Consider the following 14,855-nt stretch of genomic DNA (forward strand, 5'->3'; position numbering starts at 1 on the left):
AGGGATACTACACCATTCTTCCAAAAGAAATGTCATTATTTGGTGATTTGTTGATGGAAAACGTTGTCTCGGGCACCCCTCCAGAATCTCACCTAAGTGATCAATTGGGTTGAGATCTAGTGACTGAGACACACACACACACACACACACACACACACACACACACACACACACACACACACACACACACACACACACACACACACACACACACACACACACACACACACACACACACACACACACACTAAACCCCCTATGCTCCTTTGAGACCCCTTCCAGCCAAGTCACTGAGATCTCTTCTTCTAGCCATGGTGGCCAACTGGGCATTTTTATAAATAAGCATGGTGGGATGTTAATTAACTTAGAAAAACACACCTGTGTGGAAGCACCTGCTTTCAATTTCCTTTGTATCCTCCATTTCAAGTATTTCCTTTACTTTGGCAGTCACCTATACATTTACACTGCCTGATTAAAATGTCATTGCACAATCATGATTGCAAAAGTTGTATTTCATCCAGTACCCACAAGGGGTCACTTGTGGACTTAAGTAAAAATACAATACAGGCCATTAGCTACATACACCACAAAGAGATTCTCTCTGCTTGAGTTACTTCGTTTGGACACACAGATAAAAACCCATCACTGCGCTCAAATCAATTAACACCATAACAAAGCAAAAACTCCTTGTCTTAAAACATGGTCGTTGTTTGATTTTATTTATAGATAACAATAAATGGTACAGTCTATTGTATAACAACGCAGGCTGTTGCATGAGAAAGTCGGTACCTTCGAATGTATTTAAACACAGAAATATAAATTGTATGAAATAAAATTTAAATAAACATTTGAACAGTGGATTATTAGTACCATAATAGCATTAGAATAGGCCTCGATAAAACACAGCACAGGGACAATAAAAAACATCAATAAACTGAAATTGACTTCAGAAATAATAAAACACATCAAATGTCCCCCAATAACCTCATAGATCCTTCTAAAATGTCTATATAAGCCTGTATCATTACAAAATATATACATTTCAACAAGACTGCGATGTCTCACGAGAACTCCAGCTCCCAGAATTCAAGCCTCCACGTACACATGTCCTGCGAGGAAACCGGACGAAACGTCACATTCATGCGTTTCCCCTGCTTGTGTGTCTGGGAGCGTAATCTTTTCCTTCCGAATACGTTTCTCTCTCGAGAAATATACCCATGACACAGTGGGTTTAATATCAGGAGGTGATCCCGGATTCCCCAGCCGTCCGAATCCAATATCTGGGTGAGGATATTGTTTTCTGTAAATGGTTTAGCTTTCGCTATCTATCTGAAATAATGTTTGCCATTTGAGTGTTGGTCTAAAGCTAGGTACGGTGTGTGATCAGATCCAATGTTGTGCATGTTTTCGCTGCCTGAGACATGGTGTGGCTAAATGATGATAATGAAAGTCATTTAAACTGATTATGGCTCGACAGAAAGCTGTGACTGGCTTGTAATACTTTATAGTTATGACAGTAGGCAACGTTGGGGTTTGAGCATGAATTAAACTAACGTATTAAAGGTAACGTTAACTAGCGTGATGGCGCCCGAGGCCGGACAGATGTGTGGTCATTTTTTTTCTTCTTCTGATAGTCAACATGTTTTTCAGGCACGTAAAATAAAACACACTGAAAAAGATTCCATATCGAAAATACGTTTTTGTTGTTATTATTAGCTAGCGAGCATGTGTTACTCTCAAACCATCCGCTAAGTGTTGTCCCAGCTGAGACGTTAGTAGTTGCTAACTAGCTAGCTACACAGCTAGTCGATTCTTATGGTCGCTGCAGTATCGAACTTTTTGGTTCAACCCGAGCAAGTTCACATATAAATGTAGTTCCAGATCTGTGTCATTGAAAGCAAGTCAAAGACGCTTTAGATCTGTTGTGTGCGCCATTTTCTACGCTTCTCCTTAAGTTTAGCTTTTGAGTATTTTACTTTTGATTTTGTACACCAGCTTCGAACAGCTGAAAATACTATATTTTTGGTTATTGAAAATATATTTCAGTGGTTAAGATGGTACACTGATTATCTACACTGCTTGTTTTGTCACAAACTGAAATTAGGCTTAGAATTTTAGCTAAATATAAAAATAAAGGATCCATATTTATTTGGCCTTACTGGTATTAGCCCATATATATATATATATATATATATATATATATATATATATATATATATATATATATATATATATACACATGTATACACATATATATATATACACATGTATACATGTATATATATATACACATGTATACATGTATATATATATACACATGTATACATGTATACATATATATATACATGTATACATGTGTATGTATATACATATATATACATATACATGTATATATGTATATATATATATATATACACATGTATACATGTATATATATATACACATGTATACATGTATATATATATACACATGTATACATGTATACATATATATATACATGTATACATGTGTATGTAATATATATGTACATGTGTATATACACATGTATACATATATATATATATATACATGTATATATATATATATATGTATACACATGTATATATATATATGTATACATGTGTATATATATATACATATATATATACACATGTATACATGTGTATGTATATACATATATATACATACATGTATATGTATAATATACATGTATATACATATATATATACATGTATATACATATACATGTATATATATATACATGTATATACATATACATATACATGTATATGTATATACATATATACATGTATATGTATATACATATATACATGCATATGTATATATATATATACATGTATATACATGTATATGTATATACATATACATGTATATGTATATACATGTATATGTATATATATACATGTGTATACATATATATATATACACATGTATACATGTGTATACATGTGTGTATACATGTGTATGTATATACATATATATACATATACATGTGTATACATGTGTATGTATATACATATACATGTATATGTGTATATATATATATATATATATATACATGTATATACATGTATATACATATACATATGCATGTATATACATATACATATACGTATATATATATATATATATATATATATACATGTATATACATACATGTATATACATATACATATATATGTATATACATATATACCCATGTATATGTATATATATATGTATATACATGTATATATATATATATATATATGTATATATGTGTATATATATATATATATATATATATATATATATATATATGTATATGTATATATATGTATATATATATATATATATGTATATGTATATGTATATATATATATATATATATATGTGTATATATATATATATATATATACATGTATATACATGTATATACATATACATATACGTGTATATATATATATATATATATACATGTATATACATATACATATACGTGTATATATATATATATATATATATATATATATATATACATGTATATACATATATGTATATACATATACATATACATGTATATATATATACATATACATATACATGTATATGTATATACATATACATGTATATATACATGTATATACATATACATATATGTATATACATGTATATGATGTATATGTATATACATGTATATGTATATACATGTATGTATATACATGTATATGTATATACATGTATATGTATGTAATGTATATATATGCATGTATATGTATATATATGCATATGCATGTATATGTATATATATATATATATGCTGTATATGTATACATATATATATATATATATATATATATATATACATATACATGGTATGTATACATATATATATACATATATATATATATATATATACATATGTATATATATATATATACATATATATATATGTATATACATACACATGTATACGTATATATATATATATATACATGTATATGTATATACATGTATATGTATATACATACACATGTATACATATATATATACATATATATATATACATATGTATATATATGTATATACATACACATGTATACATATATATATATATACATGTATATGTATATACATATACATGTGTATATATATATATACATGTGCCACTGTTACTGATGCACAAAACAAAGTAAAGCTAGGCTAATGTCATGGATGAAGGATGAGCCCTCGCTTAAATGTTGTATAGAGACTTTTTGAGGCAATATTTGTGGTGTTATTGGAAGTGGTGTGGGCAGCCATACATGAGAAGATGTCAGAATAATTTGCTTAGTCTATAAGGAGTTATAAATCACCCACATAGTTTTATTATAATAAGCAGGGAACTGTACTAGATAGAATAGGCTTTTAGTGTATTAGAAGCAGTGAGTACATTATTCTGCTGTGTGTCTATCACCCAGCTTTACGGTTTAAAGCTGCCTGAGAATCCAATGATTTAGTCCAGTATGGGAATATATTAGAGCTGGGTGATATAGACTAAAATCCATATTGCGATAAATTGCTGCGCTAACGTTACATAGAACGATACGTTTCTAACATTAATGTGCACCACAGTTGGAACCGGTTCAGGGAACAGATACAGAAAATACCTAAATTGTTCATGGAACAGAATCAGAACTGGTAACGAAAGTGATCTATACTATACCGGCGCAGAACCGTTGTTTTAAAATTCATGGGAACTGGTTAATAACGCCATTTTACATTCCAGGCATGTTCTTTCACTCACACAAAAAAGCGCCTATGCGCTTTTCAGAAACCCCTGTCAATCAGAAACCTCATCCAGTGTGTAGGCTACCTGCCCCTCCCCCACCCCCTCCAAAGCTAAACTGTAGCTTACTGACATGACAAAGTGTGTTTCAGAAGATGGGGAGAGCGATTTTTAATTAGAGAAGTATGGATTAACTTTTTCAATGATAGTTACAAATACTATAGTTATCACATTTCAGATTGGATTAACTACAAAAAGGTAACGCATGTTTTTAATTCTAGTGCCGCTCTGCACACACAAAGCTTGTTAGCTTGCTATCTATCTCTGGTCCAACGTTAAGCCGACTCTGACGTTCAAAGACATTCAAAGTTCCTCCATAGAAGCTGTATAATTCTGTGGGCCTAATTCAGATAATGCTTGTCATCACAAGATGCCCAGTTCTTCAAGCCAAGTCTTCTCCTCCACTCTCTTTCTCGCTCCTCACCTTCAAAATTTCAGTTGCATCTTCTGTTTCCATTACGCATGTAAACAACTCACTGATCTATAGCTTGCCTGCTCCATAACAAGCTGCTCTATCTGCACTCCATGATTGGTGTAATTTAATGTTGAGCTAAACGTACAAAAAACAGGAACAGAAAATGACCAAATATACCAGTATTTTTGGCGCTCGATCCCGTTCAGAACTTTATTTTGCTGGTCAGAACATTGGAACGGAACCACATTCTGTTCAGAACGAAACGGTTGGAAAATGATTTAGGTTCCAACCCCTGCTTTAAGTAAGGGCATTCTCCTACCAATGTTTGTTATGGAGATGCATGGCTATGTGCTCAATTTTTATAAACCTGTCATCAACAGTTGTGGCTGAAATAGCCAAATCCACTAATTGGGGTGTCAACATACAGTACCAGTCAAAAGTTTGGACATCTACTCATTCCAGGGTTTTTCTTTATTTTTACTATTTTCTACATTCTAGAATAATAGAATAATAGGGAACACCTCACCTAATAGGGAACACCTCAAAATCATGTAGTAACCAAAAGTGTTAAACAAATCAATATATATTTTAGCTTCTTCAAAGTAGCCACCCTTTGCCTTAATGACAACGTTGCACACTCTTTGCGTTCTCTCAACCAACTTCATGAGGAATGCTTTTCCAACAGCCTTGAATGAGTTCCCACATATGCTGAGCACTTGTTGGCTGCTTTTACTTTACTCTGAGGTCCAACTCATCCCAAACCATCACAATTGGGTTGAGGTCGGGTGATTGTAGAGGCCAGGTCTTCCAATGCAGCACTCCATCACTCTCCTTGGTTAAATAGCCCTTACACAGCCTGGAGGTGTGTTTTGGTTCATTGTCCTGTTGGAAAAACAAATGATAGTCCCACTAAGTGCAAACCAGATTGGACGGCGCATCGCTGCAGAATGCTGTGGTAGCCATGCTTGTTAAGTGTGTCTTGAATTCTAAATAAATCACTGACAGTGTCACCGGCAAAGCACCCTCACACCATCCCACCATTACCTCCGGGTTTCACGGTGGGAGCCACACATTTGTGCGTCTCACAAAGACACGATAGTTGGAACAAAAAATCAAAAATTTGGACTCACCAGACCACAGGACAGATTTCCACCGGTCTAATGTTCATTGCTCGTGTTTCTTGGCCCAAGCAAGTCTGCTTCTTATTGGTGTCCTTTTAGTAGCCAACAGCATACCACCCTGCATACCACTGCTGGCTTGCTTCTGAAGCTAAGCAGGGTTGGTCCTGGTCAGTCCCTGGATGGAAGACCAGATGCTGCTGGAAGTACTTTTGGAGGGCCAGTAGGAGGCACTCTTTCCTCTGGTCTAAAAAATATCCCAATGCCCCAGATCAGTGATTGGGGACACTGCCCTGTGTATGTAGGGTGCCGTCTTTCGGATGGGACGTTAAACGGGTGTCCTGACTCTCTGAGGTCATTAAAGATCCCATGGCACTTATCGTAAGAGTAGCGGTGTTAACCCTGGTGTCTTGGCTAAATTCCCAATCTGGCCCTCAAACCATCACGGTCACCTAATAGTTCCCAGTTTACATTTGTCTCATTCATCCCCCTCCTCTCCCCATAACTATTCCCCAGGTCCTTGCTGTAAATGAGAACGTGTTCTCAGTCAACTTACCTGGTAAAATAACGGGAAAAAACAAAAAGTAGTGGTTTCTTTACAGCAACTCAACCATGAAGGCCTGATTCACGCAGTCTCTTCTGAACAGTTGATGTTGAGATGTGTCTGTTACTTGAACTCTGAAGCATTTTTTTGTGCTGCAATCAGCTGCAGTAAACTCTATTGAACTTATCCTCTGCAGCAGAGGTAACTCTGGATCTTTCTTTCCTGTGGCGGTTTCATTATAGCGCTAGTTTTTGTGACTGCACTTGAATAAACTTTCAAAGTTCTTGACATGTTCCACATTAACTGACCTTAGTGTCTTAAAGTAATGGTCTGTCGCTTCTCTTTTGATTATTTGAACTGTTCTTGCCATAATATGGACTTGGTCTTTTACTAAATAGACCCATCTTCTGTTTACCACCCCTACCACAACACAACTGACTAGCTCAAACGCATTAAGATGGAAAGAAATTACACATTCACTTTTAACAAAGCACACCTGTTAATTGAAATGCATTCCATTTGACTACCTCATGAAGCTGGTTGAGAGAATGCCAAGAGTGTGTAAATCTGTGAAGGCAAAGGGTGGCTACTTTGAAGAATCTCAAATATAAAATATGTTTAAACATAAATATAAAACTATTTTTGGTTACTACATGATTAGTTTTGATGTCTTCACTATTATTCTACAATGTAGAAAATAGTAAAAAATTAAGAAAAACCCTTGAATGAGAAGGTGTGTCCAAACTTTTGACTGGTAGTGTAATTTTGTATACATGGTGTATCTTTCAGCAGCTTGGTGGGGTTTTAATTAGCCTAATAGCTGCTCTCTGGCTTAAAAATAATGGTAATAGTTACACTAATTCCACCAAAGACCTTTGTTTATTCGTCCTTTGTTCCCTGACCGCTGTGGCTATGCTGGGATAGCAACTACCTAGGACCTTCCTGTGACAAAGTTTTGTTGTGATCTCATCCTCCTTTGTTGACATATAGCTTAGGTGAACTTTTTTATTTGATTTATTTAACCTTTATTTAACTAGGCAAGTCAGTGAAGAACAAATTCGTATTTACAAAGACGGCCTAGGAACAGTGGGTTAACTTCTTGCGTCGAGCAATCCCGGATCCGGGATTCTATTTATAGCCTCAAGCTCATTAGCATAACGCAACGTTAACTATTAATGAAAATCGCAAATGAAATGAAATAAATATATTTGCTCTCAAGCTTAGACTTTTGTTAACAACACTGTCATCTCAGATTTTCAAAATTTGCTTTTCAACCATAGCTAAACAAGCATTTGTGTAAGAGTGTTGATAGCTAGCATAGCTATAAGCCTAGAATTCAGCCAGCAACATTTTCACAAAAACAAGAAAATCATTCAAATAAAATCATTTACCTTTGAAGAACTTCAGATGTTTTCAATGAGGACTCTCAGTTAGATAGCAAATGTTCAGTTTTTCAAAAAAATATTATTTGTGTAGGACAAATCGCTCCGTTTTGTTCACGTTTGGCTATGAAAAAAACCTGTATCCAGTTATAGCCTCAAGCTCATTAGCATAACGTAACGTTAACTATTTATGAAAATCGCAAATGAAATGAATGTGATAGCTCTCAAGCTTAGCCTTTTCTTAACAACACTGTCATCTCAGATTTTCAAAATATGCTTTTGAACCATAGCAAAACAAGCATTTGTGATAGCTAGCGTAGCATTTAGCGGGCAACATTTGCACAAAAACCAGAAAAGGATTCAAAATCATTTACCTTTGAAGAACTTCGGATGTTTTCAATGAGGAGACTCAGTTAACATAGAAAATGTTCAGTTTTTCCTGAAAGATTCTTTGTGTAGGAGAAATCGCTCCGTTTTGTACGTCACGTTTGGGTACCAAAAAAAACACATTCAGTCATCAAAACGGCGAACTGTTTTCCAAATTAACTCCATAATATCGACAAACACGGAAAATGCTGTTTATAATCAATCCTCAATATGTGAAAAACACATCTCTTCATTGATATATCGTTCGTGGTAGTCTCCTTTCTCAGGTGAATCGCTTGGAAAAAGACTTGCAGTTGAAGATGACGCACCAATTTCGACGGAGGACACCGGGCGGACACCTGGCAAATTATGGTCAATCTTCCAATGATATGCCTACAAATACGTCACAATGCTGCAGACAACTTGGGGAAACGATAGATAGGGCAGGCTCATTCCTGTTGCATTCACAGCCATATAAGGAGACAATGAAAAACAGAGCCTCAAAAATCCTGCTCATTTCCTGATTGCAGTTTCATCTTGGTTTTGCCTGTAGCTTCTGTTCTGGGGCACTCACAGACAATATCTTTGCAGTTCTGGAAACGTCAAAGTGTTTTCTTTCCAAAGCTATCAATTATATGCATAGTCGAGCATCTTTTTGTGACAAAATATTGCGCTTAAAACGGGCACGTCTTTTTATCCAAAAATGAAATAGCGCCCCCATAGATTTAACAGGTTAACTGCCTTGTTCAGGGACAGAACAACAGATTTTTTACCTTGTCAGCTCAGGTATTCAATCTAGCAACCTTTCTGTTACTGGCCCAATGCTCTAACCACTGTGCTACCTGCAGCCCCACTGGCTGTGAGGCCTTTGTATGATATTGTACTGCATGCATCATGTATATCTCAGGCTTTGCTGTGCGATAATACCTTCGCCTCGGCATTCATGCACATGTTGGTGAGCCAGGCATCTAGGGAAGCCCAGTGGGGCTGCTGCCAGGCCTGCACACCCCTGTCCTAGTCCCTGCTCCCAAGGCCCCACCAGGGTCAAACTGGAGGAACAATGCTCCCATTGTCACACCTAAGACTGCATGTGAAGGTGGGCCCCCCACTTCTGCCTGTCGCCCCCACAAGCCCCTCAGTACAGCTATGACATCCTCTATCCAGACCAAAGCTAGCAGATTTAGATTCATACTCACACAAGGCTGTTTACTCACACTGTGGTGTTACCAGGCATATATAGAGAGAGGGCTGAAAAGGATTTTCTTTCCAAACATGTGGTGCATTGGTGTACCATGTACCGCTAACAGTATTTTAGCCAATGACTGTTATAGTAGCTGTCTAGTCTGTGTCTTTTAAATGTGCAATAAGCATAAAAATCAATTGTATAAGGATTTGGCAACTCGTTCTCATTCTGAGAAACAATAAGTAGACCACTCGACCACTCGCTAACATGCTTTTCTAATAGTTGGAGACAGACAGAAGGGGTTGTTCATAACAATTCCGCTGTTCAACCTTGTTAGCTGGCAAATCGATTCAAGTTGGCCTAACTTAAAATATAAAGATTAGCTGGCAAAAACACCAGCACATGGGCTTGACAGATTGTTGGTGAGACGTGATAATTTTCGATGCAAGAAGTTATTCATTATTAGTGAATGTGCATTATGCATGGTTCTCGTTATATTTGTAGTAAAAATGGCATTGTCAAAGACTTGAAAGCCAGATCAGTGATTATTGCACAAAAAAGCAAGTTAAACTATTTTGATAAATTCATTAAATTATTAGTGGTTCATATGGTTGTGGAAGGCTTATTTAGCCTAGGTATAACTTCACAAGCCCTGCATTCATTAGATTTTTGCTGACTGTATGAAATGCAGTGCATTGTATTCATTGTACAACAATGATTTTTATGTTTTCTCAAAATAAGCATTGTTGTACAATTAGTGAGGTTGGTGAGGTTGGATGGAGAGCATTTGTGAACAGCAGTTTTCAGTTCTTTCCACAGATTCTCGATTGGATTCAGGTCTGGACTTTGACTTGGCCATTCTAACATCTGGATATGTTTATTTTTGAACCATTCCATTGTAGATTTTGCTTTATGTTTTGGATCATTGTCTTGTTGGAAGACAAATCTCCGTCCCAGTCTCAGGTCTTTTGCAGACTCCATCAGGTTTTCTTCCAGAATGGTCCTGTATTTGGCTCCATCTTCCCATCAATTTTAACCATCTTCCCTGTCCCTGCTGAAGAAAAGCAGGCCGAAACCATGATGCTGCCACCACCATGTTTGACTGTGGGTATGGTGTGTTCAGGGTGATGAGCTGTGTTGCTTTTACGCCAAACATAACGTTTTGCATTGTTGCCAAAAAGTTCAATTTTGGTTTCATCTGAGCAGAGCACCTTCTTCCACATGTTTGGTGTGTCTCCCAGGTGGCTTGTGGCAAACTTTAAACGACACTTTTTATGGATATCTTTAAGAAATGGCTTTCTTCTTGCCACTCTTCCATAAAGGCCAGATTTGTGCAATATACGACTGATTGTTGTCCTATGGACAGAGTCTCCCACCTCAGCTGTAGATCTCTGCAGTTCATCCAGAGTGATCATGGGCCTCTTGGCTGCATCTCTGATCAGTCTTCTCCTTGTATGAGCTGAAAGGTTAGAGGGACGGACAAGTCTTGGTAGATTTGCAGTGGTCTGATACTCCTTCCATTTCAATATTATCGCTTGCACAGTGCTCCTTGGGATGTTTAAAGCTTGGGAAATCTTTTTGTATCCAAATCCGGCTTTAAACTTCTTCACAACAGTATCTCGGACCTGCCTGGTGTGTTCCTTGTTCTTCATGATGCTCTCTGCGCTTTTAACGGACCTCTGAGGCTATCACAGTGCAGGTGCATTTATACGGAGACTTGATTACACACAGGTGGATTGTATTTATCATCATTAGTTATTTAGGTCAACATTGGATCATTCAGAGATCCTCACTGAACTTCTGGAGAGAGTTTGCTGCACTGAAAGTAAAGGGGCTGAATAATTTTGCACGCCCAATTTTTCAGTTTTTGATTTGTTAAAAAAGTTTGAAATATCCAATAAATGTCGTTCCACTTCATGATTGTGTCCCACTTGTTGTTGATTCTTCACAAAAAAATACAGTTTTAAATCTTTGTTTGAAGCCTGAAATGTGGCAAAAGGTCGCAAAGTTCAAGGGGGCCGAATACTATATATATATATATATATATATATATATATATATATATATATATATATATATATATATATATATATATATATATATGATTTTTGTTATGTTTACAAGCCTACTTGTGTCATAGGCCTAAATAATTTCGGCCATAATGTCCATTTGCCTTTCGGTGAGTATTTATTCTTATGTGGCGCTTGAATGAACTGCCAATCATATGCTCAAATTCAAATAGCATGACATTAACACTGCAACAGAGTAGGTAAATGTTGAACTGGCCCTGTCGAGATCCACTGGCCCGACACGTTTTTTACTGGCCAGCACTAGTGTTGGAATCTGCACGTGAAAGAAAATAAACGAATGTGCCAGAAAAAAATGGCCTAAATGGATTTCGACTTATTGTTTCCACATTATATGTGGGAAGCAAATTCACTCACATTATGGGACATACAAATTCATGCTCTCTTCCTTTGTGACTGACACAAGCCTGTCCTATCAATAGATCACTAGAAGATGCATAATGTTCATTCTAGAGGGAGAAGGCTTGACAGACTTTTTTCTGGCTAGCGAATTGAAAAGTAGCCAAGTTAATTTAAGTGGGAAAGTGTCTGGCTGAAAATGAGTCTAATCGGCTGCATAGCCGACAGCCGGCACTAGTTGAAAACAAGAAATATAATTTCATCCTACCTGCAGCAGCAGGGTGTGCGTGCGTGTCTGAATAGAGGGCTTCCACGAAGCATTCTTAAAGATGCAATATGTATCTTTTTGGGCGACCTGACCAAATTCACATATGTGATTTATTGATCTTTCATTCTTATTGAAAGCAAGTCTAAGAAGTGGTAAATGTGTTTATAAACTCAGCAAAAAAAGAAACGTGCTCTCACTGACAACTGCGTTCATTTTCAGCAAACTTAACATGTGTAAATACTTGTATTTACATAAGATTTAAACTGAACAAGTTCCACAGACATGGGACTAACAGAAATGGAATAATGTGTCCCTGTACAAAGGGGGGTCAAAATCAAAAGTAACAGTCAGTATCTGGTGTGGCCACCAGCTGCATTAAGTACTGCAGTGCATCTCCTCCTCATGGACTGCACCAGATTTGCCAGTTCTTCCACCAAGCACCAGCAAGTTCCCGGACATTTCTGAGGGGAATGTCCCTAGCCCTATCCCTCACCCTCCGATCCAACAGGTCCCAGACCTGCTCAATGGGATTGAGATCTGGGCTCTTCGCTGGCCATGGCAGAACACTGACATTCCTGTCTTGCAGGAAATCACGCACAGAACGAGCAGTATGGCTGGTGGCATTGTCATGCTGGCATTGTCATGTCAGGATGAGCCTGCAGGAAGGGTACCACATGAGGGAGCCGACCACATTATCTACCAAGAGAATTCTCTTCGATTATAATCACAGCGGTGTATATCCCCCCCCCCCAAGCAGACACCTCAACGTCCCTGAAAGAACTTCATTGAACTCTATGTAAACTGGAAACCACATATCCCAAGGCTGCATTTATTGTAGCTGGGGATTTTAACAACACATCTGAAAACAAGGCTCCCTAAATTTTATCAGCATATCAAGTGGACTGGCCAATATCCAGCAACTTTGCAAAGCTATTGAAGAGTGGGACAACATTCCACAGGCTGCAATCAACAGCCTGATCAACTCTATGCGAAGATGTGTCACACTGCACGAGGCAAATTTTGGTCACACCACTGATTCATGCCCTTACTTTTTTTTAAGGTATCTGTGACCAACAGATTTATGTATTCCCATTCATTTGAAATCCATAGATTAGGGCCTAATGAATTTATTTATATTGACTGATTTCCTTATATATAACTCTAAAATCTTTGTTGCATGTTGCATTTTTATATTTTTAAGTGTAATTAGGGTCACCGGGACACTGACCAACGCTTTGGTTCTTATGAGGGCTGGGAATTGCCAGGGACCTCACAATACAATATTATCACGATACAATATTATCTCGATACTTCGGTGCCGATACGATATGTATTGCGATTCTTAAGCTTCTAATTGCCCTCCAAACTCAACTCTAGACCTCGAAGCCAGTTCCACTGCTTTCCCCCCCCATTCTTTTCTTAAACAGGCACTATTTAGACCTGTGTGACCAGGTGAGTGTAATTAATTCAGGTATAACAGAAAACCAGCCGGCTCTGGACCTCGTAGGGTAAGAGTTGAATGCCTCTGCCTGTATGCATTGTGATTCGATACTGTAATGTTCCAAAAAAAACAATGCTCTCCATATTTCTACTGCAGATGGACAAGACAGAGCCATGACAAAACATGTTTTGATCAATCATGGAAAGAAAAGTGCGGAAAAATAAATTGGCTCCCTATTTAAAAAGATGGAGAACAAGCTATGAAGGAAAAATACTGGCGTTTTGGTGCATGTACAGCTGTCTAGCGCCAAAATTATATTGCGATTATTGTCAATACAATAAGATATTTCATCCAAAATAATATCCCTATATTTAGCTATACACCCCCTCTCCCATCACTAGCGAATACTGCGCTAACGGACTCCTGTTCAGACCATTGTGTAACCGCTCTCCCTCGCTGTGGACCACGTGAGTCGCTTCAGCCAGTCTACTTTTAATGTGGTCAACTGATGAATGTGTAGCCATCAGTGGAGTTAGCATTAGCCTCACTAGCTAGGCTAATCAGGCCCCAGATTAGTGGATCATATCTACACACAGCGAGATTAAAACCTATAGGTATAGCAGCAATAGAATGAGGATCGGAGCATTAGTACGTCATATTACAGGAACAAGAAGCGTTAATCAGTCTGTGTAGTAGGCTAATGTCCGTTGTAAAGAACAAAATGAGTCTGCATTTACCCCCCTTTAATTGGTTGAGAGTAGCCTACATACACAGGCCTACTACTATACCACTATTCAGGCTGCTCTGCTGCCATAGTAAATCCTCTTGCGTGGCATGCCCAGTGCTCAGGCAGGGTAGTGGTGTAAAGAAGCTTAGCAGAAGGC

At 37.1% G+C, this 14,855-nt stretch overlaps 1 protein-coding gene across 3 annotated transcripts in view; it reads left to right on the top strand.

Moving 5' to 3' along the window:
• Nucleotides 1–1,146: 1,146 nt before the first annotated feature.
• LOC135517584 (CBP80/20-dependent translation initiation factor-like) overlaps nt 1,147–14,855 on the top strand; it is a 78,142-nt gene continuing 64,433 nt past the window's right edge. For all 3 annotated transcript variants that reach the window (XM_064942019.1, XM_064942020.1, XM_064942021.1), the window contains exon 1: nt 1,147–1,284. The gene's annotated coding sequence lies outside the window, so the exon portion shown is untranslated. The remainder of the gene's footprint in view (nt 1,285–14,855) is intronic.

The sequence above is a fragment of the Oncorhynchus masou genome, chromosome 28 (assembly GCF_036934945.1).
Source record: "Oncorhynchus masou masou isolate Uvic2021 chromosome 28, UVic_Omas_1.1, whole genome shotgun sequence".
Taxonomy (NCBI): Eukaryota; Metazoa; Chordata; class Actinopteri; order Salmoniformes; family Salmonidae; genus Oncorhynchus; species Oncorhynchus masou.